Raw genomic sequence first — 27,512 nt, forward strand, 5'->3', positions numbered from 1 at the left:
ACGCCAACAGCCTGTTAGCTGTTCTTGTAAAGTTGTTTCCTTCGAAATGGTTCGAGGAACTATTCTTGTGTAATTTTCGTGTTGTAAATAGCATCATTCATTTAACCTAGATTAGAAAGAGTTGTTTTTATGTAATAAAGCTGTAAATAAAAAAATTTGATCATATCGCTACCTGTTTTTGGATCGAGACTTTACAGCTTTAATATTTGGTGGCAGCGGTGTTGATAGAACTTTGCGCGGTAAGCTATCATTAGCTAACTGGACTTGCGTTTCAGCCTCAGAGATTTCTAGTCAGAGAAAACTTACAATATCTAGGTTAAAGTTACTTTTAAAAAAGTTGCGTGGTAATTGCCAACTTCAAGATCGACGAGTGGAACTCAAAGCGAGGAAGAATCGCTGAGCTGCAAGAGCGTACTGACCCAAGTTAGAAAGGAATTCTCCAGCTGCAAGTTCGACGAGTGGACTCAACTTCGATTGGAATTCCCTCTACCTCCAACCTGGTATCAACCAACCGACGAAGTGTTCCGAGTCTCCTGCACACCGGTGAGTGCTTCCTAACTTTCCTTTCTCTAGAGGCAGTAAATTTATTATAAAAGTAACTGTCGATCACTGAAGTAAAATTTGAAATTTCAGTGTAGCATTTTAGAATTGGCTATTAAAGCAATGCAGTAAAGAAATTTTTAGTTAGTTGGGACTAATTATAAAGATTAAAATTTTGGTGTACAAGTTCTGTTAATAATATAGAAGTAATGTTAAATTGTAGATGCTAATTAACTTGTAAATGCTAAATGTAACCACAGGTTTCAGTGGCTGAACCAAGTGCATTCGATGAATGATAACTTTGACTTTTATCGAATGTGTATTAGATGAAAAATTGTGTGACAGTTTGCAGTAATTAGTTGAATAGAAATCTGCTGATTTCAGTAAATTATTCAAAACTGGTGAAATATTTAATAGAATTTATTTTGTGTATTGTATAAATCAACTGTGTTTTATGTGTAGTGTTGATACATAAAGGAGTTCCTTGTGTTTAAAATCAGTTGAGTTTTGTGTAGCTTAAATTTTTTTTTGAGAGTAAGATAGCTAATCAGTTTGTAAGTAGAATTAAATTAAGAAATGGCTTTCTTAAACAGAGCGTTGAAAATAGATTTATTTTCCCTGACGGAAGAATTAGGGATCGAGACTGACCCTTCAAATAAAGTAGTAGATCTGATCAGGAAAATTAAAGAGTTCCCAGATATTGACTTAGACTTCGTAAAAGATAGATATGAAGTTATAGTGGAAGAACGAAAAACAGAGAAAGAGCGCGGCGTAGAGGCAGAATTACAAGCTGAAAGGCAGCGCGAACGGGAATTTGAGTTGGAGCGTTTAAGAATATCTAATTCCTCGGAAATTAATAGCTCACATTCAAGCCGAAATGAAAATTCTAGACCGCGAAGAGATATTAAGCATTTAATGCCTAAGTTTGATAGTAACCAAACTGATATGTCAATTTATCTGACATTACTAGAGAGGCAATTAAAAACCGCCGAGATTGACGAGGCTGAATGGGTCTCTCAACTACTGTCATTATTGCCGTTAGATTTGGCTCACATCATAGCGAAAGAACCGGAAGACAAAGCTCAGGATTACGAGCATATTAAACAAGTTTTGCTGGAACGATTTAAGATAAAAACTGAGACATATAGGCAGCGTTTCGTGAGCCATCAGAAAAAACCGAACGCATTGTGGAAGGAATTAATTTTTGATCTGGAACATTTCTTAGATGGTTGGCTTTCGGGATCGGGTGTAACGGATTTTACCGGGCTAAAGAAATTGTTAATCACCGGCCAGATAAAAAAACGCGTCCCGAGCCAGATAAGAGACCATTTTCTAGACGTATGGTCGGAGTTCGTAGATCCTTTTGTTCTAGCCGAGAAACTAGACCACTACGAATCGGTGCGGACGAAATCCAACTTTGTAAAATTCCCCGAAAGAAAAATGGTTGAGAGAAACAGACCGTTTTCGCCTAAGGAAGAAGAGAAGTATAAAGCGACGGAAAGAATGGCAAACGCTAAACCCAATGAAAATAAATCGTGGAGGAATTTAGCCCCACAAAGGAATTGGAGGGGAGACAATTTTGATCAGCGGAAACAATTACAATGTTATGAATGTCTGTCTACGACGCATTTAAGGCCAAACTGCCCTCAATTAAAAAAGAATCAACCGACAGAGCAGATAAATCACGTAGGAAGCGCGCACGAAAATGAATTATTTGCTCCCTATATAAGTGAAGGATCCGTTAACGGATCGGAAATTAAAATTCTCCGGGATTCAGGCGCCAGCGTAGATATCGTAACACGAAATTACGTCAGTAATGCAGATTTTACCGGTGAGGTAATTTGGGTGAAACAACCATTGGACTTAGATTTGAGGTGTTTGCCTCTGGCACGTGTAAGGCTCAATAGCCCAGAGTTCGGGGAGGTCGTCACAAAGGCCGCTATTGTTGATTCATCTCTCGATCAAGGAATTTACCTTCTTAGTAACGCCACGGCCGAGTTACTTAACAAACGTATCAGTATTGCCACTGTGAATGCTGTCACTACTCGTTCACAAAAGAAGGGGGAAAACGCGAAAGGGGATGGAAAAGCAAGGAGAATAGAAAGCGGGACAGGAGGGAAGAATGAGATAGAACCTGAAATGCAACTGAGAGAAGAATCGTTACCACCCATTGAGATAGGGGAAGGAGCTGAAGATTTATTCACTCCGTTCAAGATAACTCAAGAAGAATTTTCAAAGGCTCAAATGGACTGCGGAACCTTGGAAGAATGTAGGGAACGCGTTAACAAAGGACATGAGGGATTTAAAAAGGAAAAGGGATTGTTTTTTAGGGTAACAAAAGATCATTTAGGAAACCCGAGATCTCAATTAATTGTGCCGAAAAAATTCAGACCGGCAATATTAGAGATGTGCCACGAGTCGACGTCGGCACATCTGGGGGTAACTAAAACGAAAGATAGGGCCCTAAAATATTATTTTTGGCCAAATTGTGTAAAGGATATCGAGAATTACGTTCGCTCGTGTGATCCTTGTCAACGAATCGGTAAACCAAGGGAGAAGACAAAGGCCCCTCTCAAATTAGTTCCCGTTATATCGGAAATTTTTAGCAAATTAAATATTGATTGCGTAGGACCATTACCCATTAGTGAGAAAAACAATCGATATTTGTTAACGGCGATGTGTATGTCTTCAAAATATCCGGATGCAATCCCTATAGAAGACCTTACGTCAATCACAGTGATAAATGCTATGTTAAACGTTTTTAGTAGAATGGGGTTCCCCCGTGAGATACAGTGTGATTGGGGTACGTCGTTCACTAGCTATTTAACCACAGAATTTTTTGATAAGTTCGGAATAAAAGTCACTCATTCATCTGTGCGGCATCCCCAGACAAACCCGGTAGAGCGTTTCCACAAAACCATTAAGCGACTTCTAAAGGTACTATGTTTAGAGTCCGGGAAGGATTGGGAGAAAAATCTTCCCGCAACTCTGTTAGCTTTGAGAACGGTTACTCACGAGAGCACAGGATTTAGCCCCGCTGAGTTGGTTCACGGAAAAAACCTAAGGACTCCAGAAGTGCTGTTATACGAGCACTGGGTAGCACCGAAAGAAAACGAAACGGCGGTAGCCAAATACATGTACGACTTAATAAACCGCATGAGACGTTGTCAGGATATAGCAGTAACCAGGATGTTGGAGACGCGAGATAAGAGAAAATTATGGTATGACAAAAATGCTGTCCATCGCCAATATAAATCCGGTGATCAAGTGTTGGTGCTCGCAGCATCTATGCCGAATAAACTATCAGTACAGTGGATAGGGCCAGGCGAAATTCAATCTCAATTGTCGGAAACGAACTATATAGTGAAAATGACAGGAAAGGAGGCCAAGCCCCAAATTTTTCACGTTAATCTGTTGAAACCTTACCATAAAAGATTGGCGGAGGTGAATCTAGTGTTCCACGAGGAAAAAGTGAATGTGGAGACGGAAAATGATTTAGAGATCGCATACCCGACGGGAGACGTAAACGCGTACGATTTCGAGGAAATATCTCGAAGTAGCAACTTAGAAGAGAGGTTAACGACGGAGCAGATTGGGGAACTCAAAGAGTTGTTACATAAACATAAAACAGTTTTTTCAAATAAGCCGGGAAAAACCCATCTAGTTGAGCACGATATAGAACTGATCAGTAATCAGCCGGTTCGGTCGAAGCCATATCGCACATCACAACGCCAAGCCGAAATTTTGAAATCGGAAATAAAGCAGATGTTAGATCTGAAAATAATTGAAATGGGACAATCAGACTATACATCACCAATGCTGTTAGTAGAGGCACCGGGAAAGGCCCCAAGACCTTGTATTGATTACCGAAAATTAAATAGTGTAATTAAAACTGAGTACTTCCCCTTGCCCAATTTAGAAGAGCGAGTAGAAAGAGTTTCCGCCGCAAAATTTATTACGGTACTAGATCTAGCGAAGGGCTACTGGCAAATTCCAATGACGAAGAACGCAAGTCGGTTAGCAGCGTTCGTAACTAATTTCGGGACGTATCTCCCTCTAAGAATGCCATTTGGATTGGTGAATGCGCCATATTTTTTTAGTAAGATGATGGCTGAGATATTAGGGAATTGTGAGAAGTATGCAGTACCTTACTTAGACGATATTGCGATCTATTCCGAAACATGGGAAGAACACTTGAAACATGTTGACGAGGTTCTTAAAAGAATAGGAGCGGCAAATCTAACCGTGAAACCATCAAAATGTCAGCTAGCACAGAGCCGGACGAAATATTTAGGACATATGGTAGGAGATGGCGTTCGAACACCAGCCGAAGCAAAAATCAAAGCAGTGATAGATTTTCCTACCCCCAAAACAAAAACTCAGATACGAGCTTTCCTTGGGCTAGCGGGTTATTACGCACACTATGTGGAAAAATTTTCTGTCATAGCCGCACCTTTAACCAATGCATTGAAAGGTAGGATGACGAAAGAGCAGATTAGATGGACGCCCGAATGCGAACAAGCATTCCAAGAATTAAAAATGAGTTTGACAAAAAAACCCGTCTTGCATGCCCCTGATTATACAAAAAAATTTATAGTCCAAACTGATGCGTCGGATGTAGGGATGGGAGTTGTAATGTCTCAATTAGATTCCGAAGGCAAGGAACATCCTATTTTATATCTAAGTAAGAAATTTTCAGACGCGGAAAAGAAATATAGCACGACTGAAAAAGAGTGTGCTAGTATAGTATACGCCATAAAGAAGCTTAAATTTTACTTGGATGGCCAGCACTTCACTATTGTCACGGACCACAATCCGTTAGTTTGGCTAAAAACCAATGCGGGTAACAACCCTAGATTGATGAGATGGTCATTGGCTTTACAACCATACAACTATACTGTCACACATAAACCGGGCAGTAAGCACCGGAATGCTGATGGTTTGAGCCGCTGTAACCTTTAAAAAAAGGAAAATCTAGTGATAAATTTTAATGTGTAAACGGTATTTTAATGTGTAAATAGTGTTTTAATGTAAATTGTTTTTTAAAATGTATTTGTATTGTATGATTGCCTCTAAGAAGGGATAGTTGGTTCCACGACCCAGTAGTGACTTTCGTCCAAGACTGGACAAAAGTCCCCTTTCAAAGGGGGGGAGAGTTGTAATGAATCAGCTTCTTCCTGGGTGACCACTGTGACATTCCTTTTTCCCACACTCGATAATGTACATTCCGGGCCATTCTTCATCAACGAAACTCCCACAGTGTTAAGTGCCTCCAGATTGCCAAATGGAAGACCCTCCTTTTAGGTACGGTCATCTGGCCATTTAGTGCTAATCCAGATAAGGAACCACACGTGCGTTTCCCAGGCAAATAAATCGTGTCTTCGAAAGGCGACAGTGTCAAACACTCCAGATGTCCTGCATTTTTCCCATGGTGGAGGGTGAATCATCAATGGACATTTTCCCACGGGCGACCAGAGACGATTCAGGTTGTTCTGAACGGTGATTGGGTAACAGGGAGTCTGAGAGGAAAATAAAAGGTGAGATTTTTCGGAAGAAGACGGAGAGAAGCTTCGTGAACCAAGGAGAGAAGCTTCGTGTGAACCAAGGAGAGGAGCTTCGTGTGAACCAAGGAGGAGAAGCTTCGTGTGAATCGGACTTCTGCGTAGAATTCCACCCGAAGAAAATTCGGTGGATTCCGAGAGCTACCCCCGGAGTAGCCTAAGACGCCAACAGCCTGTTAGCTGTTCTTGTAAAGTTGTTTCCTTCGAAATGGTTCGAGGAACTATTCTTGTGTAATTTTCGTGTTGTAAATAGCATCATTCATTTAACCTAGATTAGAAAGAGTTGTTTTTATGTAATAAAGCTGTAAATAAAAAAATTTGATCATATCGCTACCTGTTTTTGGATCGAGACTTTACAGCGTGTAGTGTGTTGCTTGATATGAGTATAGAAAACATTGAAAATGTCACAGGAAAGCTCCTCTTTTTATGACTCGCGTTGCATTTAGTTTAACACTAAAGTACAAAACTGTAGAATAAATTCAAGAAACAATCTTTACAATACCGTGAAACAGCACTCGTACATTTTTTACTATTTGTAAATCTGTTGAAAGATCTGTGTGTCCACCAGGAGAACATTTCTAGACAAATGTCTATGTTAATGGCGGTCGTTGAAGAAACAGGTTACTGTAGGAAAAATTCATTTCGCACAGGTAGAAATTCATTCAAGTTTCTTACATTGGCATGTTAGCGCCAAATGAGCGATATTTGATATTATTACATTTAATTTTTCAAAACAAATTCAAAAAGTAATTCACTAAGTTTAAAATCATTTGAATACTCGGAATATTGAAAATATCTGATATTCTGAAAATATATGATAAACAAAGAACAATGTAAATCAAATAGAAAAATTGCTTAATTATTTGCATGTCTAACGACTACACAAGAAGAAAAAAAAATAATTAAGAAATCTAAAGTAGAATCATGCATGACAAAAAATGAATCGTCTTTATTTCATTTGTTTTAAATTTATGTAAGTAATTAATATCAAATCCTCCGGAGCAAATGCGAAGTAATCTGTCAAATTTAACATAAAAACAATAGTATAATGAATCGCATTTATTTCATAACTTTTATAAAAGATTGTTTAGATTCTAATATAAAGTAAAATGTTCATTGTTAAATAAGCTTGAAACTTTTCAAAACTTATATGTATTTATTTTTTCTGAAGTATATACTATTTTTCGTAAAAAAGTTATATTAAAATACAGTTAATATTAACTAAAGAAAGGGTTAATAAAATATAAAAGAAGTAAACTAAGCGAATATAAAAACACGTGCAACTGCGGCTAAAGCGAAAGATGAATGAGCAACAGCTTTTTTTATCGCTTCAAATTGACGCTAAAGAAAAAAGTAACCCGCAGATTTCTATCCGATTCCTCCAATTCGAAATGGATCTTCCCTACAGAAACCTGTTTCTATATCGCCCGCCGTAAACATAGACATTTGTCTGGAAGTATTCTCGTGGTGGACACACAGTAGTTATGTCCTTAAAATTCAGTTACGGCGAGTGAGAATATATTTTGCTTTATATCACGACAGGAGCTGAATATCTTGAAATGCAAAATAATTTTGAATACACTTAGGCAAGATAGGCTAAAATTCATAATTGAATCCGAAGATAACTCTCCGTTTTCTTACTTATTATTGCCAAGACGAGGACAGAATGTCGTTTAGGGTATGATGATCGTCACTTCCCAATTACACCGGCAATAATCCTCCCACTTACAAGCCGAATTGTCGACTTGGATGTGCTCTCGGATGGACTGCAACATCATATTTCAAGTCTGAAGGAATGATTTAGGCAGGGAGCCACTTCCGTCATAGGTAATTCATACAGCCGGTCGTGTCAAGGTCGAAGTGGGGTAAGTCATCGTGATAGTTCAGAACTTGAGATTTTTCTCGATGTTACGTTTGCTTGGTTATTTCGATGAAATTGCAGTTCTTTGTTGAAATGGACGTAAATTAAAACCGCATTCGCATACTTATCTTTTTATATTATTATGTTAGCGATGAAAATGAAATATTGAAATGCTGCAGTCGAAAAAGAAATGCAGAAGATAATTAATGATAAGGAAAATTCTACATTTTTATGCTAGAATTTTAATTTAGACAGCAACAAAATAAAACGCACAAGAAGAATAGTGTTAAAGCACTGCTAGACAGCGAAACTAGAAATCCATGAAAACTTAATTCGAAAAAATAATGACAAAAACATTCGACAAATCTATACAGATGATATAGTCTACACATCTGTGGTTTTAGATTGAATCTAAAGAAATCAGATATACTTTCTTTCGACTCAATATAAAATTCATATTTTAAATTCACTCATACATATATCCCATATTTCTATAACAATAGCATTAGATGTTACTGAAAGAATACCAGTACTTCCACATTAGCAGTTCGTCCTTGAAAAGATCATTCGACCATAATAAAGTTCTTTACGAAATGTGCAAACACCCAGCATGGTATGGCGCTTCCCCTTTTCGTGCACTGTCTTGAAATGAGGCACTTCTAACGTTGGCGATTATCTGGAGCAACCAGTGAGACGGGCAGCAGCAGCGTCCAGAGTGGACCCTGCTGCAGGACGAGGCTCTGTTTACCTACCTAATGCATCTCTTTGGATCGTCCATGCGAGACAGAGCAAAGTCTCCAATGAATGGGAATCAGTCGAATGTGAAGGAGAAATGCGATGAAAAGCATTCCAGAAATTTTCCAGACCGGACACCGAAGGCGCAGAATTTAATGCCATGGAGACAGATCGAAGTTTTAAATGATATGGAGAGGGACAGACATTCCAAGAATCATTCTAGGTGCGATGAAAACAATAGTTTTGCTCATATTTTACTTTTTAAAAGCAGAAGAATACACGTACGAACATAAACTAAGCACAAAACTGCAGGTGTACAATATCTTCTGCGCCACAAAGGCAGTTTGTAGGGGGGGGGGGGGACAAAACTATAAACTGTTATTAAGCATAAGCAACAGAATATTCCTTTATTAACTGTTACGCAAAAATAACATGCAATGCATTTGATAAGATAACATTTATTTCACTAAGAATTAAGAACGTAAATGGGGTTGTGGAAAACAATATTGCAGGGCCAAAAAAATATCTTCTTTAGTCAAAATGTTTAAAAAAACACCATAATAAAGAATCAGATAGCCGTTAAACATTTCATAATGGCATATTAAAAGAAAATTCTGATAACACTGAATAATGGATTCTTTAACTGCGATTTGGCTTTCATATCCATGCATATCAGATGACACTAGAGTAACTAAGACGGCAAAATCGGTTCAGAACTCAAAATGGGCCGAATCTCAGAATCTCTTAACAAAAGCGCTAAGGGAAAATAATTTCGCACTTTCGCTTTCCTATTCTGGCATGGACATACGTGTTCCGCCTTTGTCTCCATGAAGAAATCGTGCCCTTCCATTTAAAAATAAATTCAAGCTACTTCAAAAAGCACTTTCTTATCGGTCCGATTGCTCAAAAATGAGTTTATATGTGTATGTGTGCATGTGTCAGGTAACCAAAAGGAGCCTTTAAGGTACAAATGTTGTACCATCAGAATTATCATGTTTATTAATGCATTTGAATATATAATTTTTCTACAAATTAAACGTGTATGAAATATTTCCTTTTACATTTGTCTATACTTGAATGTACTTTTGTCTATAGCCTCTTGTAAAGATGCAGCCTATATAACCTCTTGTAAAGAAGTAGTATGTCTCCTAAGGAATCAAAATTCTTACATAAGGAATGAGAGAGGTTTCGCCCATTTCTTGTTCAATTTTAAGCAGATTGAATTAACGATAGATATTAATCATATAATAAATACGAAATTCTAATCTTAAAGCAGATTGGTATTTGATTTCAGGGAATTCAGACTATCCTCATTAAACGCAAATCAGAATATTCCAAATTTTAAAGAAAATGCTACCTCAAACATATAACATTGGTCCTTCAAAAATCTCCCAAAAATGATTATATAAATTTCTGCAGAGCAAATTAGAAACTCACACGACTAAGGTGAACAGCCCTTCATTAGCACTGACCACCGAGCAACAGGGACTGCCCAATCCGCACAAGGCCACTTTCCCACACAGGCCTTTTCCTTCATTAACATGAGCAATGCGATTTCCTCCATCATCCCCTTTCAGTTCACTTCTTAATAAAGCAGAGGCCTTCTCTGAGCAGATGACAGTCGGCGATACCCTCTTCCCAATCCAATTTTCCTTCGGATATCCGAATTTTAATTAAATTTTACAATTGTGCCCCGAGCCCCCGACGCTCTTAAATAGTCATGCCCATAAAGAGGCATTAAAGCGAAATCAATCGCATTCCACGCCGCCCCCCTCCGACAGAAAGTCATCCGCTTTTCTCGGGGAGGTAACGGATGAGAGAATCGAACGAAGGAGTTTGCAGAGATATTTTAATTCGAAGGTGCCCACACGAATGCTGATGGAGTAGTCGGTGGTTGTGGTTTATGGCAGAGTCTCTATTGAGGAACCCGGTCCATTTGCATTCGATTGTTTATGAGCACAGACAAGGCAAATCATGAGAGGGGGGAATTATTTGGAGGGAGCTTCGTGTGTGTTGGAGCAAGGTTAGTGATGAACTAATCGAAAGATGACGCCACTGCTGAAATGAATAGTGCAGACAGAACAGTTATTATTAAATTAATTCTGCCGAAAGTCAGTTAGGGAAGATTATAGATGTGTTATTTGTGTATAGGCCTTTGTAAATAAATCTGTGATAATTAAACTAGAATTGGGCAGTTATTGTCTAAGATGAAGAGAACAAAAATATTTTTTAAAAAATATCTAATGCAATGAAATAACATATTTAGGATTGAAATTGATTTCAGACAAGAAATTCAATTCGCTCGTATAAAAAATTGATTTGTAAATTATCTTGACTGACTCATTTAAAAACAAAAACATTTCATTATAATTTCAGATTTTTTTAAAAATCACTTTTTAATTTTGTTATCATTGAAATATTTGGGGAGAACTAACAACACTAATCTGAAAAATTGAGCGCGAGCACTTTTATCATTAATAAAAATTGCTGCCATATCATTTACTATTGGACTTTGAATTAATTAATCATTTGAAAGCATATCCTATTAGATATTCGTTTAATTCTGATACACATGTAATGATTTCCCACAAAGCACTTCGAAGTAAATCTCATTTCACATACACTCCTTCCAAAATTTATATTCACAGGAATCTTGCCGATGGATTCGATTCCAGTTTCACAGATAAACTAAATTACATTTCCCACAACGATAGAACGTATTCTATTTCTTTGACTAAACTTTCAATTCATAGAACACACTAGTTTCTGAATTTTGAATGCCATGTTTTTCTAATTTATAAGCAAAGCGAAGCACAAAGACTTCTGATTTTATAATACAAGAAACATGAAGGCAGGGAAAAAAGATATGCTTCGGCAACAACCCTGCGGAGAATCAGTTGGAGAAATCCAATTTCAAGCGAAGAAACAACAGGAAGCAAATATTTGAACCGATGATTGTTAGGTTGTTTGCTTCTAACAGGGAAAAATAATATTGCTGGCAGAACAAAACCGATGCATAACAAAAGAGGTGAAAAGCAAACAGGCGACTGAAATTAGAAAGCTAAGAACACGCAAGCAAAATACATTGATAAATAAACAGAAAATGAAAGCGACTTCGGTGCGGAATAAAAGAATCTATAATTAAAAAACATCCCACAAATATTAGCAACTTGACTGCGGGAGAATGACTTGTTTGAAAAACTCTGCCAATGATCATCGGATCAGGAAAATAAGATTCATATAAATTATAAATTAGAACAAAAATACAGGGATAATTTCCACTTGCGACTCCTTTAGATCAAAGTCATAAAATGCTGATAATGACAGTTGTGGCATCATTATTCGTATTTAATTCATTTTATTATTAGTATTTAATTACATGGTAAGTAACTTAGCAAAGTTCCTCTAAGTTCAAATACTTATGCAGGGATTTTGTATCAGTTGAATGCGCATGTAACGGATTTTTTCCTTATCCAGGGATTCTGTATCAGTTGAATGCGTATGTAACATATTTCTTTCAATTTTGAATTTAAATTCAAAAGCTACGTCTAAACAATATGGAAATAATTATAACAAAAAACAAGCAAAAACTATAAGAATGAATAGCTAATACTAGAATCAACGAATAGAAATTATAGCAAGCGGTTTAAAAACAGACATCTAAAATCATTAAAACAAAATACAAGCATCAATCTTGAAAAAATTAAACTACGACAACATTTTGTAGGTTAATATTCAAGCATACAGGCTGAAGTCAATGACACTGATACTTGAAACTAAGTTTTTATGATACTTCAAAAAATCAGAACTAAGGTTAATTTAAAATTTCTTTTGTCGATTTCAAAAATTGTTTTAGATGATTAAGATTCAAGAGTACAAGTATATTACAATATTTTTCGCTTCATTTCTTGCAATTCATAATTTTTTTTTTTTTTTTTTTTTTTTGTCTACCTTACAAAGTTTGATAGAAAATTTAAAATATCATGTACGTTTAAAATGCCTTTTTCGCCATAAACAGAAACCAAACAGCTGAAAATGGATCCAATAGGAAAGTAATCCATGCCAAAGATTTTAAATATTTCTTTCTCACTGATAAATCGGACCATTTTCCGGAATAATAACGAAGTTCTGTTTAGATGGGAAGCGTCACGACAAGGGTGGAACCAGCAGGGGGCGCTTTTCACTTTTAATTAACTGCTCGGAGGTTGACATTTATAAGTTTGTCAGGGCGAGAAATGTCTACATTTTTAACGCGAATGAAATTTGACGGGAGAGTTAATGGGAGAAAAAAGGAGGTGTGGGGGGGGGAGGACATTCCTCGGTTGCGTGCCAATCACAGAGATACTTTTTCCCTCAACAATTTTTATATTTTCCCGATTTCCAACCTCTAATAAAACGTCATGTTGGGAAGCAAATTGCGTTGATGGAATTTTCCAGTTTCAAACAAAATGTTTCAATTAGTTCTGGCAATTTCGTTCTTTTCAAAATTGTAACGGCGAAGAACTGGAAAATGATGTTGGGAAAATGAAGGGTACGGTTTGTGAAAGAGGTGCTATTTAGTCTGACCGACGCACTCAATTAAAATGGCTTCGGAATGGTTCTCGGTAACGAGATCTCAATTCCCCAGAGTCTTGTGAAAGATAGGGGGAAAAAAAAAATAAGTGAAATGTCACTCAAACAAGATACGAACAAATAACTTGTACATTTAAAAGAATTTTCCTTTTATCAAACAGACGAGTTTTTAATAAAAATTTTTTTTCTTTTCTTTCTCATAAATTAGATTTAAGGAAAATAACAGAACTTTAATTTAATTGTTTTCTTTCAGATAACAGCTGGTAAGTAGAAAGCATTATAAATATCGAAGTGAGAGAGAGAGAGAGAAAAAAAAAGATGTTATTTTAAATGATTTTTAGCTTTAAACCTTCAGCATTCAAATTAGAATTCTCGTCAATAATAATGGTGCAGTATTTCTTTATAATTACTTGCTTCTAAAAAATATACAATTTAAAAAAGTCTTAAATAATGTAACGCCAAAGATTATTATTGCTCAGGGAAATTTCCTATATTAAATTTTTGTACTTTATCATCAGATTTTATTTTGATAATGACATATCATTCTGTCTTTTTGATTTTGATTAATAATATACTTTTTGATTGATTTTCAGTACTTTGATTGTTATAATAATGCTGATTGTTATCCTTTGATATTTATGGGCCTTTAAGGTATTATGAAAGTATTATGGGCATGGTTATTATGAATAATATATATAATTTTAAGAGGCGAACGTTGCTAAAGATTTTTTTTCTGAAACAACAGTTTCAGTCCGATTTTTTTTTTTTTTTTTTGACATTAGTGATATTAAAGCATTTTAACTTTCATGTAGATAATGATACTAGACAGAGAGAGGGGAAAAAAAAGGTTAAAAAAAGAGGAATTGGACTAATTAGCGCTCAATTCATAGAACTATTTTAATTTTTATATTCGCTAATATGTTCCTTATTACCTCCGCATTAGTTCCTCTGATCAGACTTTTTCTTTGGTGAGACACTGCCATACAAGTGGAATGTTTTCCTCGAATACAGGGGAGTACAGGCACTTCACAACACCCCGACAACAGATGGATTAAATTCTCGTCCCAAGAAAAACGACTATTTTCAGGGTGATTATAACCACTCCCATTTATTACAGTATTCACGAAGTTATTATATTGAAATTTTATCAACAACTTGGTTTTGGAATACTGAATTGAATGACCGCACTTCAGCATGTGGATAACTTGAATAATAAAACAAAATGCTAATTTCAGAATCGCATGTGTAATAAATACCTCATCCTCTCTGTTTCTCTTCAGGAAAGTAAGAATCCAAAACTATAATGTAAAAACACTTCCAAGAAGAATGAAGAGAATTAGGAAAACGAGGTCTGCATTTTTCTACAACTAGATTTTTACTACGATTACATACAGCATATTCACATGTTCTTCTTACAAGTAACTCCTTTAGAAATACACAAGTGCCAGCAAATCATTTTTTTTTTTCTTGCTCGGTATTCCGTAATTCTCTGAGATAGTTTAAATATTGAGTTTCTCCCATTCTTTCCTGCATAAAGTCGAAGTTACAATTGTCGACAATCAAATTGAGCAGCATTATGCATGATTAGAAAATTTCATTTCAGCCACAATGATTAGCCACGTGCAGGAAACAAATATATGTCTAGATGTAATATTTAGAGAAATAAAGGTTTCTTCTGCTTCTTTTTAACATTCTGTATATTTGCCTAATTATTTCTTCACTATTATAAACGTAATGTAGATAAGGCTGTGAAATATCATCTAAAGAAATATTTTCAATTTTTTCCCTCTATCATCTACCGGGAAAAATATGCAAAATTCATTCATAAAATTCCAAAGAACTCAACTGAAAATCCGGAGAATTTGTGAGCCTGTACAATCCTGCCTGATTACGACAACCGATCGTCCGCACTTAAACCTAACTTTCTTTTAAGACTGGATGACTCTTTTTTATTCCTGCGTACCCCTGCTACCTCAACCACCCAACTGGTAATCAGAAACTCATAAGCGCCCCTAAATGCCTGCCTCGAGGCTGAAGGATGGAAAGCGAGGGAGGAGGGGGGAGTAGACCAGAGTTTCCTCCACCCCTATTTCAGCCACTGAAGAGGCGCAATCGAACGTAATAGGCTGCATGATGGCGATATGTAGAAAACAATAAAAAAAAAAAAAAAGTTTCTTATATATATTTATATGAGATTAAGGTTGAAAGATAGCGGAGGTGATACAATTACAGTTTTGAATCGGTTTTTTGAAAGTGGATGGATACCTGATTCTTCTTGATGATAGGAAAAATAAACATAGCCAAAGGCACTCGATTATCCCATTCCTTTCACATCTCCCACCCCGCTCCCCACTTCTAAAAATGTAAAGAAAGCGAGGGAGACAGAAGGGTTGGCATGCTTCGAAAATAAATAACTGAATAAATATGGGAGAATATAATGTCCCTTTGCCTGCGGGTGATTTTCTTTAAGTACAATGTCAAATTCTGCAGACTCTACCAGGTCGAATCATTGCTCTATAATGAGTTTCGCGAGCATATTTATTTATTCTCTATTTCGCAAAATCCGGGCATATATTAGTAGCTGAATGTGGAAGCGAGAATGAAATTTCAGAACAGATCTGACCTAATACGAAAGAGATAAACCAGGATCATAAATCGTTCTGGAAGATTGAATTGGAACACGTGATCTGGTTTCTTCAGAGTCAACGTCAAACGCAGAAGACTAACAAAGAAACAACGAAGGCGGAATAAAATATAGATGAGGAGGCATTGAGATCATGGATTCAAGATATGTTCTTTACCTTTCAACTCCTAGACAAACTTTTAAGCTATTCAATAAGTTGATGTCATTTGGACATGACTCCATCATTTCAATTTAACTGAAGTGTCATAGAATTCCTGATATGATTATAGATTTCACGTAATTTTAAATAAAACATAAAGCATATGGAAAGAAAATGATTTAACTTTACCCTTTAAGTTTAAAAGCCTTCAAAGAAGCCACTTCCCTTTCATGAAATAAAGGTATCTCTTAAGTTCCGCTAGCATCTAATCACTTGCGTAGTCTGCTAGGGATCAACGAAAAGAAACATCACTCGTTGGAAGTGACCTTTTGCCTTTTATGGGTCTTAACAAGAACCAAGGGTAGTGAGAAGTGGGAGTACTTCGGTCGAGTCGCCAAGGACTGGATTATTTGGAGCCCTTGTTGGACTGTATGGTAACAAGGGGCGTCGGTATTTGCATTTTGTTTCATACATATTCTTTTCATTTTTATTTTACTTAATCGTGAAATATTTTTTGGTCTGACTCCTTTATTTTCCCTTCACAGTCACCTTTCCATACCATATTTTCTATTTATTTTATAGAATGTATTTAAAAAAAAAACCTAATTCAAGCAAAGGAAAAAAATTGTGTCAATAAATAATTTGTGGTGGCATTCAAGAAATTATTCCAAAATGAAAACGATAAATCAAAACAGTATGTTCTGAATAAATTGCAATAATGACTGTCACCGAAAGAAATAAATCTTCAAATCTTGTGTTGCGAAACGATGAAACTTATGCCACCCTCCCTAGGAATATATCAAAGCCAAAATTTGATTCGGATAACTAAGACAAATTAAGTAAATACGAAATTAAGCAACATCCGCTTCGAAAATTTATTGCAAAGATTATTAGCTCATGTATTTAAAACAAAATTCTGTTTAAATACTTCAGTTACTTTTAGAATGAAATAGGACTGTTGTAATGATATGCTTTGCAGTTTTTTTACAGGACTGTTAAGTCAATTTGTCTTGGACATGCAAACCTTATTACCTTTGACATCCAAACCTATTATCTACTTTATAACCTTCTGTTATAAAGTAGATATTAAAATCTGCTAATGCTCAAAAAGAAACAAAATATATCCACATTATCTTCCTAAATACAACTTCTCTTCCTATAAACCATCCAGCCAAATACTCATCATAAAAGTTGGTGCTTATATCTGATGCAAGCACAATTCATCTCAAATGAAACAAATAAAATGAGACTGCTAACTAACAGTCAACTAATCTTCTTTTATTTCAGCTCGTCAATCCTCCTGTTATTCCAATTTCATCTGATGCTTTTGATCAATATGCTTTTCTAAATCTGCTCTTTCATATGCCGAAATAGATCCATTCAACCGTCTCCAGTCGGATTAGTGTGAAGCAGCTATTTTTTCATTTATCTGTATACTTCATGTGTTGTCTCATTTAGCAGAATTGCCATAGACACCTTTCCTAACCACCGACATTAAATCGCTTTTCAATAATTTTGGCTTGCCTTTAGAGCTCAGCAAGAAACAGCAAAATTTAAAATCTTCTATTGCTACGAAAATCAGTGAGTAACAACAACATACACAAAGCAAATACCAAAATTAGAGAGTCAGCATAGAAATGCTGACTCTTATTCCAGAATGCCTTTTCCATCCGATATTCACATTCATTTGCTGACTGTTCAAGGCTATGTTAAAATTTTAATAATGGTCAGCTGTATGCAGGGTGTATTTATGGTTCAACAGCTATTCTCTAAACTGTTAGACACGTGAATACTTTTCGAACAGGAAAAATGCATTAAATGATTAATAAGAATTAAATTTCAAGACATTTGATACAATTGATATACTGATGGAAGAAATTAAGCACCAATTTTTTTAATACAATGAATCAGATATATCTCAAAGAACATCCACCAATCAATAAGCAGTGTTTGCTAATGACTCCTGCTGATTTGTTCACAAAAATGAAATACAAAGCCTCATAATTTAGTCCATCTGAAAGTCATTAAGTCAATGTAATAATTCACCCGTATCTTGAGTTACATAGAATTGTCAGTGAGGACTTAGGTGACATTACAATCTTTAAGAATATATTTTTTACTTTATATATATATATATATATATATATATATAACCCTCTCAAAAATTAAAGAACATAATAAAACTTACCTATGTTTTGAGAGGATGATTCGAAGACAGGTCACTAAAATTCTGCAAAAGAAGAAAATCAAGAATGAAAATAAGAGCTTCAAATGTTGCAAATAACATATAATAGAAATAACAAATAATTCTATATAACACAATTCTATTAACAATAAAACAATTATTATCAGAAATTTCATTAAAGCATTAAATCATAGGGGTTTATTGGAGGTTGGCTCAATTTTAATGTAATCTGCACGTACAAAATTTCGACCTTTTTAATTCATGGAACAGACATAAATTTGATTAAAAAATGATTTTTATCTAACCAGGTACCAAAATCAGATTGTAAAAAAAGAGTATACGGTATTAATATTTCCCTGGTTTGTAACAAAAATGGGGAAAAAGCATCTTAAATATTCTTAACAGCTTCGAAATTTCTTAAAGCTCCGTTCCAAGGACTTGCGCGCGTCTAGAGACCGGTACACTTTCCCCTCTCTTGTGGTTCTTTGATGTCTGTTCAGTTTACCGACAATTTGCAGGAAGCTCCAGATAGCGCCCACAGGCGGTGTTGGTCCAACAATGAGTCATTTGGCAGATTTACGATCCTATCCGTAAAGGCCACAGGCCGTCGGAATTAAACATAAAATTGTGCTCAGATTGCATGTTCTGCAATTTATACCACTGAAATGATGCAAAAATTATATTAAAACGATCTACACTTCTTGAAATGGACTGATACGGAACTGGTCTACAGTTCTTGAAATAGTGCACAGAGTGCATGTCCTACCGACTCCATCCTACTTTTGCTACTGAACTGTACAAGAATAGACAGCATACTGGTGCGTGGCACTTTAGGACGGGAACCCGGTAACGAGTAAACGATTTCATCGGCTTCAGGCCGGCTCTGAGTATGGAGTATCGACAACCGTTTCGGGCAGGACACGATTTTAAAATCCTCAAGAATCCTGAAGAGAGTTGACTATCTATAAGCTTTGGTAATAATGCACCTGAGATGTGATCCCATATCTTCGTGGTATTTGAATACTGACAGTTCTCCAATTTTTAGTAAAGCCACTGGTATTTCCAAAGTATAATCAGAAAATTCACATTTACAGTGCGCGCAGTTTAAATGTGGGTGGAGACTGCGATAAAAAAAGAAACAAAGGCAACCTGCACCGTTTCTTATCGGTTCAAGCAAAATAAGCAGAAAATATTTTATGCCTTCTCTGCGAACGGCGCGAATCTCAATAAATCGCTCAAAAAACTAAAGCAAAAGCACTCGTCTAAAAAAAACCAACTCGAAAACTCTGGCGTCAGAAAACTAGAGCGGGGTGTGCCAACGTAACAAACGGTCTCGTAATGGCTACAACTCCGTCCCCCCCCCCCTTCCCATATTTCTTGAAGAAGGCAGGCAGCGGCACTTCATTCTCGCGAGGATAAATATTCCTTTTTTATCCCCTCAGGGGAGCGGAAAACCGCGGAGACGTAAAAATAACAAGCACTTACCGGACTGCGGGTCCGGCTAATGGGGGAGATAAGTTCCGGACAATCGTTAGTGGTAGAAGATCTAAAAGGGGCCGGAGAGTACATTAGCACATGGAGAGATATCGCTGACGTTTGCCTTCTTCGCTTTTCTCTCGCGGTAAATGATAATCGATGGTGTCCTCGAGAAGATGCAGCGCAAGAAGACGCTAACACACGGTGAGTGACGATGTCTTTAAAAAACAGAGATCGTCCACTTAGGCTCGCCACAAAAAAGAAGAGACTCGGCTGAGCTGTTCCAAGGGAGAGGGCGCAATTTGGAAGAACCAGAAGCTAGCTGCATAGTTAAAAGGGACGATATTTGACGGGCATTTAAATGAAGCTTAGAGTGGTATTAAAGCAAAACGAATAACAATCTACGATGAACATGGAAAATTTAATAAAGAAAAAGCGAAAAAAATTATGAAGTGCACTCAGAATCCAATGAACTGTGAATCCAATGGCGTAACTAAAAGATGACAGAACTACAAACTGTCAGGGATATCGACACGAGGGGTTACAATGAGGCAACAGATAAGTTATTGTCCAAGGATGAAAATTGGGTACCATTATCGCCAATTTACACTGATGCGTCTCCATTTGGGCTTCAATGATTGTGGCACTTTATAGAAGTGCTGGTTCATACGAAATACATATGTTTTATTTTAATCAGATTATAAATTCGAACATTCATAAAACGTATTCTATTCGCATATCAATTTACCTCTGCAGAAAGGGAGAAACGATGCTTTATCTACATGCGTTGATTGTGCTGTAGATTAAAACAACATTTTATATTTAAGGATGGAATCGGTTTTTTGAATCTTCTAATATTTAACTGAAATGCACTTTCTGGGAAAATTTCATAACAATTTAAAATACTTTTAATTTTATTTCAGAAGTAAACGCGTTCAGATTTCTAATTTCTTAATTTTTATTCCCATTTAAAGTCTAATTTAACATCCATACCATTATATTACTCTATTTAACACATTAAAAAAAAGCAGTTTTTATATAAATGCATCTATTCTGCTCTTTGCTAAAATCACATTTTTTCACCGATAGTGTCTGGTATTTTGTGCATATAACGCTACCTCAATTCATTGGGCCAGTAATCATTAGAATTATAGGGCATTTTGTGATAGCACAGCCGCGCAACATATTAAAAGATACCTTTTTTTAAACGGATCGATCCTGCTATGCAAACCACTGAGAAACTTGCACTGATAGGTTTCAGCATTATTAACTCCACAAACAAATAAATAAAAAGATATTTAGGAGCAATTTTTTTACAACTTTAGAGCAACGTAATAGAATGATTTTATTATACAAGTCATGGAGATAATAAAATAAGCAGAAAAAAAGCCTAGACACAGTCTGAAAAGGAGAGGTTTGAATTTCTTTGGCGGAAAGATGGGACAAAAAAAAAAAAAAAAAAAAAAAAAAATAGTTGACACAGATGTTTATTTCCCAGATAATTCTGGACCTTTCTGAATACTTTACGCATTCATGGAACTTCTAAGAACCATTCACTCTTGGAACTTTTAAGACCTCTTTTTCATTCATTTGTTTGTAAAGACATAAAGAGAACAAATGCTATGAATCTTGAAATGATTTTTTCTTCCGTCCGATACCTTCTAAAATCGATATACCTAACACAGAAAAAGAAGAGGAACGCAAACAAGATTCACTCTTACCCATTATTTCTAAGTTAATTTATATGAATTAATTGTTATGAATTTACTACAATTCCAGCTCAAAAGATGTACGTACTCTAGAATGATCGTGAGTGATTTACCTCATGCTTGCTTTTAAACATCAAAAAATTATTTTATGACATTATAATTTTTGCTTGAAATGCTGTTTAATTACGTTGTACATAAATATAATTTCAATTTATCCGTCTTCTATACATAAGTATTTTATAATCATTCAAATTCGTGCTTCCCTTTCAGTTTAACTTCTGAGATGCGCGGGGTCTAAGTTTCCTAAACTGACTTTCCGAGTGCTAAAACAAAAATGCTTCCTCACCAAAATTCCATTCTGAAGCTACAAAAGTTGAAAATACTTTCGTAAACTCACTTTTTCTTGCTTTCCGCCTTTCTGTTCGAACGATGTCAGCTCTGGGTCATGATTCTAAGAAAAAACTTTTCAAACGCCCTTTAAAGATCGAACTCTTTCTTAATTATGAAGAAGAATAAAAATGTGATTTGCAGCTAGCTTAGTCTGTTCTTCTTTCACAAGGAAGCCATGACTTATTTTTAAATTGTATCCCTTACCTTTAAATAAGTCAGGATCACAAATAGTACTAATTAAAAATGCGTGGAGATAAAAAGTTCTGCTTTTCAATACTATTAATTAAGATAAAACTGTCTATATAACCTGTCTATATAGATATTGTTTCGATACTGTTCAAGCTCACTTGCAGCGCCAGCCCCTCCTGTGGTGGCGAAAGAGGAAACCCCTCCGTTCAGACTGAGTTCTCGTGGGAGCTGGACCCAGAGATAGATGCTTCTTTATTAAGCAGGAGACGAAACTCTCTGATTTACTATTGTTCACATTTACCTCCTATTATGCGAGGGTGCGATCCAATAACGAAACATTTTAATGCTTTAATAATTTAATTAGCATGTCCCTGTTGAGTTTAAAAAGCTACAGTCCACTACTTTTTTATTGAGCTACAAACAGATACGACCTTCACATAAGACTATCTCAAATCAAATTGTAATAAATAAAATGAATTATTAAAAGCTATGCAGAAAAACAAATTTCAAAAGTGAGAAACAAAAAGTGTGAACTATTACTTCGAGTATGCGATGTTTTTTGATCATTATAAAAATTATTCAATAAAAATCAAATTCTCAGAAAATTAGATACATTCATTTGAGATTTCGAACAATACAATTTATAAAGTAGTAGTAAAATCGTTTATAAACGAGTTTTATAGTTTTAATTAGATTAACGCTAGTGCTTTCATGCTATTGTTCTGACATATGAGAATCAACATTGCAATTTCCAGGCTTGTAACTTGTCAATATGCAAACCACCTTCAAATTTCTATGCAATACCGTTATGAGGACCGTTATTTATTATTTCACCGTGCCACGTTAGCCAAAATAACATGCACAAGACGCAGAATTATGGCGGATTTTGAATGGAATTTTATCACGTTTTAAAATATCGACCAGCAGGGCAGGAAACAGCGATCCAGTAATCAATCAATCCATTTTAAAGAAAAAGGAAAAGTTGAAAAAACAAACATTAAGTTTCTATTCCGAAAATGAAAGTTGAGTTAAAAAACGACCTCATAGGAACCCTAAACTGGCAAACTATATTTTTTCAAAATCCTCCTGACAAAATATAAGAGTTTCAGAATAAAATGTTTGGACGCCGCCACAGAAGATGACCTATACATGCTTCTCCCTAAAATGCAATGGACGAAAAGCAGAAAACACCCCGTTCCCCACAACCCTTCCTCATTCCCACCACAGTCCTATCATCACCAGGATAGAAAGTCGCTTCCATAAAGCTTCCGCCAAAAAGCCAGTTGCCGATGCCATCATTCTCCTGCTCCTGAATCCGCCATGAAATTCCCGAATCCCGGGAAACAGGAGAAAATACGACCTCGAGAATAGGAATGGCCACTTAGCCTCCCTCTTCCCCTCTTTCTTCAAAAGCAACAATAAATATGGAGCGAGGAGGCCGCCTTGAGAAACCCCCTTCTTTTGTTTCGAGCTGTAAAAAATCCACAGGAGGTAATGTCACTGCTATCAGATTTTCGATTTCTTTGGCCCTTTTTTTTTCCATTTATCGGCCAGAAGAATTGTGTATACACAATTTTTATATATTTATTATTTTTTCCCCATTTATTTTTCATGCATAGATTTCACATCGAGGCTTCTGTTTCGCCACATAAATGGCTAGGCAAAGATCTTTTATGGGTATGTTTTTTATCTCTTACCATACCAGTCACAGATGCGTTTTTCGCTTTGAAGGAACCGAAACTATCCCTGAGAGGTTAGTGTAGTCTTACAATCAATCACAAATGAATCGTACGGTTATCTGGAAAGTAGTTTCAGATATAAATGAAGCATTTAGTGCGATTAGATTTTTCACACAAGGGCATTCAAATTATTAACATACGTCAACGAAGCGCAATAAATGTTCCAGCATATTGCAAAACTCAATACAACTAACGACAATTCGATGAAGTTAGAATAGATCCATATACAGGATCAGAAAAGAATTTTGTCATTAAAGAGCAAGTTTTTTTTATTCCCGACTAAGCAAATGGTCTAAGACTATGCCTACGCCCTGCCCAACCGTCCGAGGTGTGGATCCATTAAGTGTTTGCAAGTATTTTAATCAGCGTCATCTATTGGCAAACATGCGGAATATCTATATAAATGACAATGGTATTGGATTTACCAATTTACTATTATTTTATTGTTATCATTTTGAAAGTTTTCCATTAAGTATTATTGAGTTATTCAGTGTATAAAGACTCCAAAACGCTCGATAATCATTGCTTTTTTGTGTGATTTGAAGAAATCTGCTGCCGAAGCCCATCAGACACTTTTAGAAACTTACGGTGGTGCTGTTTCTCATATCCCAATTGTTGGTTTTGGTTTCAACGATTTAAGAGAAGTGATTTCGATGTCAATAACAAAAAACGGCCTGGAGGACCAAAAAAATTCAATTCAAGAAAATCAATTGCAACATTTACTGGACGAAAATGGGAAAAAGTTGTAGAAAATGATGGAAAATATTTTGATTGATATATATTGAACCGATTTTTTTCAATAAATGCCTTTTTAAAGTGAAAAAGTGATCACAATACATGCAAGCAACTAATAACTGACGATCGTCGTGACAGTGGAAAGCGTCTGAAATATCAGCCGCATTCCTTGACTAATCTTCCACAGATTGTATATCCCCTTCATTGGAAGTGAATATTGATGGAAGTAACCTCACTCAAAAACATTGCTATATTCGCCAGAGAACCTCTTACTTATATGACAATTTCTCAGTCATGTGGTGCTTCAATACGCATGCGTTGATGGAAGAGACATTGATACAAATTCTTAACTTCATCACAGTCAGAAGACATGTACAAAGACAGGAAAACAGCTGCATTTCGTTTCTAAATAAAAGATGAATTTTCGTTTGATATAGCTGGAATACAGCAAAGTGTCCATGCGCTAGTATTGATTAAGTGAAGTCCAACAGAGCTTCTCGCCACACATTTTGTTTCAAATTTAAAATTATAATCTAAATTAGAGTTGCAAAATTAATTATCTATAAGTTGAGTCAAGCATCTCAAATTCTGAGATTTTAAAAAAAATCTACGCTCTTTGTTCAATTAGAGAGAAACCGAAACCCTAATATTTTTTTTAACTAGTCAAAACTAACAAAAACAAGAATTCACAGAAGTTTAAATTTAGTTTTATTTTCATTTTTCAATGACCGGATGTGTCAGTATATTTCTCAAGTCTGTAAATATATATATATATATATATAAACAATTTTTCAGAAATTGTAAACATTTTTATACAAAATAAATAATATGGGAAATAAATTATAATATCAAAACACCATATTTCGAATGAGAAATATCAAAACTTTTAACTATTACTTTTCATTACAGAAAGAGTTGCCAATCTATGCGAAAATGTCTCGTATAAGCCGAAAATTAAATACTCCCAACAAATACATGTTGAGACATTAAATATTACATTTAATGTTTCAAATGAGAGATTTGAGGCTGAAAATGTGTGTTAGAGTTTTGACTCCCTCCGGTGGAGAAAAGGGGAAATTCTGTTCCCCAACCAGATGTATTCGAGACGCCGATGCGGCGACATGTACATACTCTCTCTCCCGTCCTTAGTGTTGTGATGTGTTTGTGTGGTAGCTTAGAAATGTCCGTGTCCATATATGTGTGAAAATAAAATCTATGAAAGTTCAACTCCTGCTTCGTCATTAATGGAATTGTCATGCACTGACTGAACAATGTGAAATTGTGAAAAACAGCAAACATCAGTGTTGCCAATGAAGGGTTTCTTAAGAAATTCTAAATTTTATATTTAACTCATTACAAAAATTTTACTGCTACTGTAATTATAGCAAAGCAAAACAAATGGGATATATGGACTTATCCATTATGTGATTTAGATCACAGTAATTTATTTTTTAATCTGTGCTTACTGCTTACTAACGCATTCTTAAAGTGTGATTTTCTTTCGAATAACATGAAACTGTGTTGAATGACAGGATAAGATATTTGTAATCCAACGCGCGGTTTTGGCTAGAAAGCATTTGGATTTCGATCTCGACAATGCAACTTGAGATTGGATGACATGTGCAGTTACGCTCATCACATGATAATGACTTATCATATTTTAATGCCATCACTCCTCCTAATGAATGAGGGAGAAAACTCTTTGCATCATTCTGAATTAAAGGAAATGTTCAACCGAGTTTAGTTTGGTTTAATTCTTATATTAACGTACCGTTTTTCCAAAGCAACCCTAGGGCTATTTTGAGATAGACCTCGTCATTTTGAACTGCGGTCAGATGACGAGGACGACACCTGACCTAGGGCCCCCCCTCTCTAAACTTTTACACTACAACACACCAGCGGGAGGACATTTGGCCCCGACGGATTTACCGTGCAAAAGACCCGTTTACGGTTCTCGGTGGAAACCTGAAACCCTTCGGTTCCGAAGCAAAGAAATTAGTACCAGGCAACCGCGGCCCAAATATTCAGTCGAAAAGAATAGTAATTAAAAACATCAAGGTTTTATTTCATATTTTTTTCAAGAACTGCCTTAAAATTTACTAAATATCCATTTTAAATAGTAAAATCTACATTTTCATAACATCCCTGATTCCGCAGTTCCGAGTGCTAATTCCCTACGCTACTAGTAACAACTATTGCTATATTTTCAAAAATCCGAATGCAACCGTCGGGAAAGAAGCCTTGACAGAAAGAAAGATATATTATATACAGAAAGATGTATTATATACATAAATATTGATAATAATTTGTCCGGCACTCAATTAAAACAAAAAATATACATGAGAAATTGGAAAGTGGTTATTAATAAGAAAACATCAAATAACTTCCGAGTATATGAACGTGTGAAGTCGTAAATCTTTTCATTCAATTTGCTCGTACATTTATTCCACTTTTTTCCAACATAAATCATAAAATAATAATAATAATAAAAACTCGTCAGACAACTTTCCTATCAATATTGGTTCTGAATGAAGAAAACCTGAAGGGGAAGTAAAAAAATTCGCGTCGGATTTCGCAGAAAAATAATTATTTTTACCGACTAATCGCATGTGACCGAGTAGCAGTCTGGAGGCTAATGCAGATTTATTGAAGTGTTTTTCTAAGAAAGAGACAGTTTTAAACTCCAGACAAACCCCGAATTGAACTCAGCGGTTTCATCCAGCTAATCTCGAAACCTGTCACTAACAATGAGGCATAATAAAAATGGATTGGTCCCCAGACAAGTTAGACTTCCTCAAAATAGTTATGGGTTTCTTACGGGAATGGAATAAAAAGAAAGTTTTATGCATTCATCCTCCCTTTCGCGCAGCTCCTGGGGGAATGATGTACCGTAGAGAAGTTTTCCAAAAGGTTTTAACGAATCTAAAGAAATATAGTATACACCCGAGTTATCCGGCCTAATGCGGCGGAAGGACTGGCTGGATAACTAAAAACACGAATAAGCCGGAGTTGTACGGATTCATTTCTTTGCCTACCA

General features: G+C 35.8%; 1 protein-coding gene across 4 annotated transcripts in view; it reads right to left on the reverse strand.

Moving 5' to 3' along the window:
- The window catches only part of LOC129976053 (plexin-A2-like), a 575,617-nt gene that overhangs the window by 357,455 nt on the left and 190,650 nt on the right, over positions 1–27,512 (reverse strand). For all 4 annotated transcript variants that reach the window (XM_056089408.1, XM_056089404.1, XM_056089407.1 and 1 more), the window contains one exon: positions 18,241–18,282. The gene's annotated coding sequence lies outside the window, so the exon portion shown is untranslated. The remainder of the gene's footprint in view (positions 1–18,240; positions 18,283–27,512) is intronic.

The sequence above is a fragment of the Argiope bruennichi genome, chromosome 7 (assembly GCF_947563725.1).
Source record: "Argiope bruennichi chromosome 7, qqArgBrue1.1, whole genome shotgun sequence".
NCBI lineage: Eukaryota > Metazoa > Arthropoda > Arachnida > Araneae > Araneidae > Argiope > Argiope bruennichi.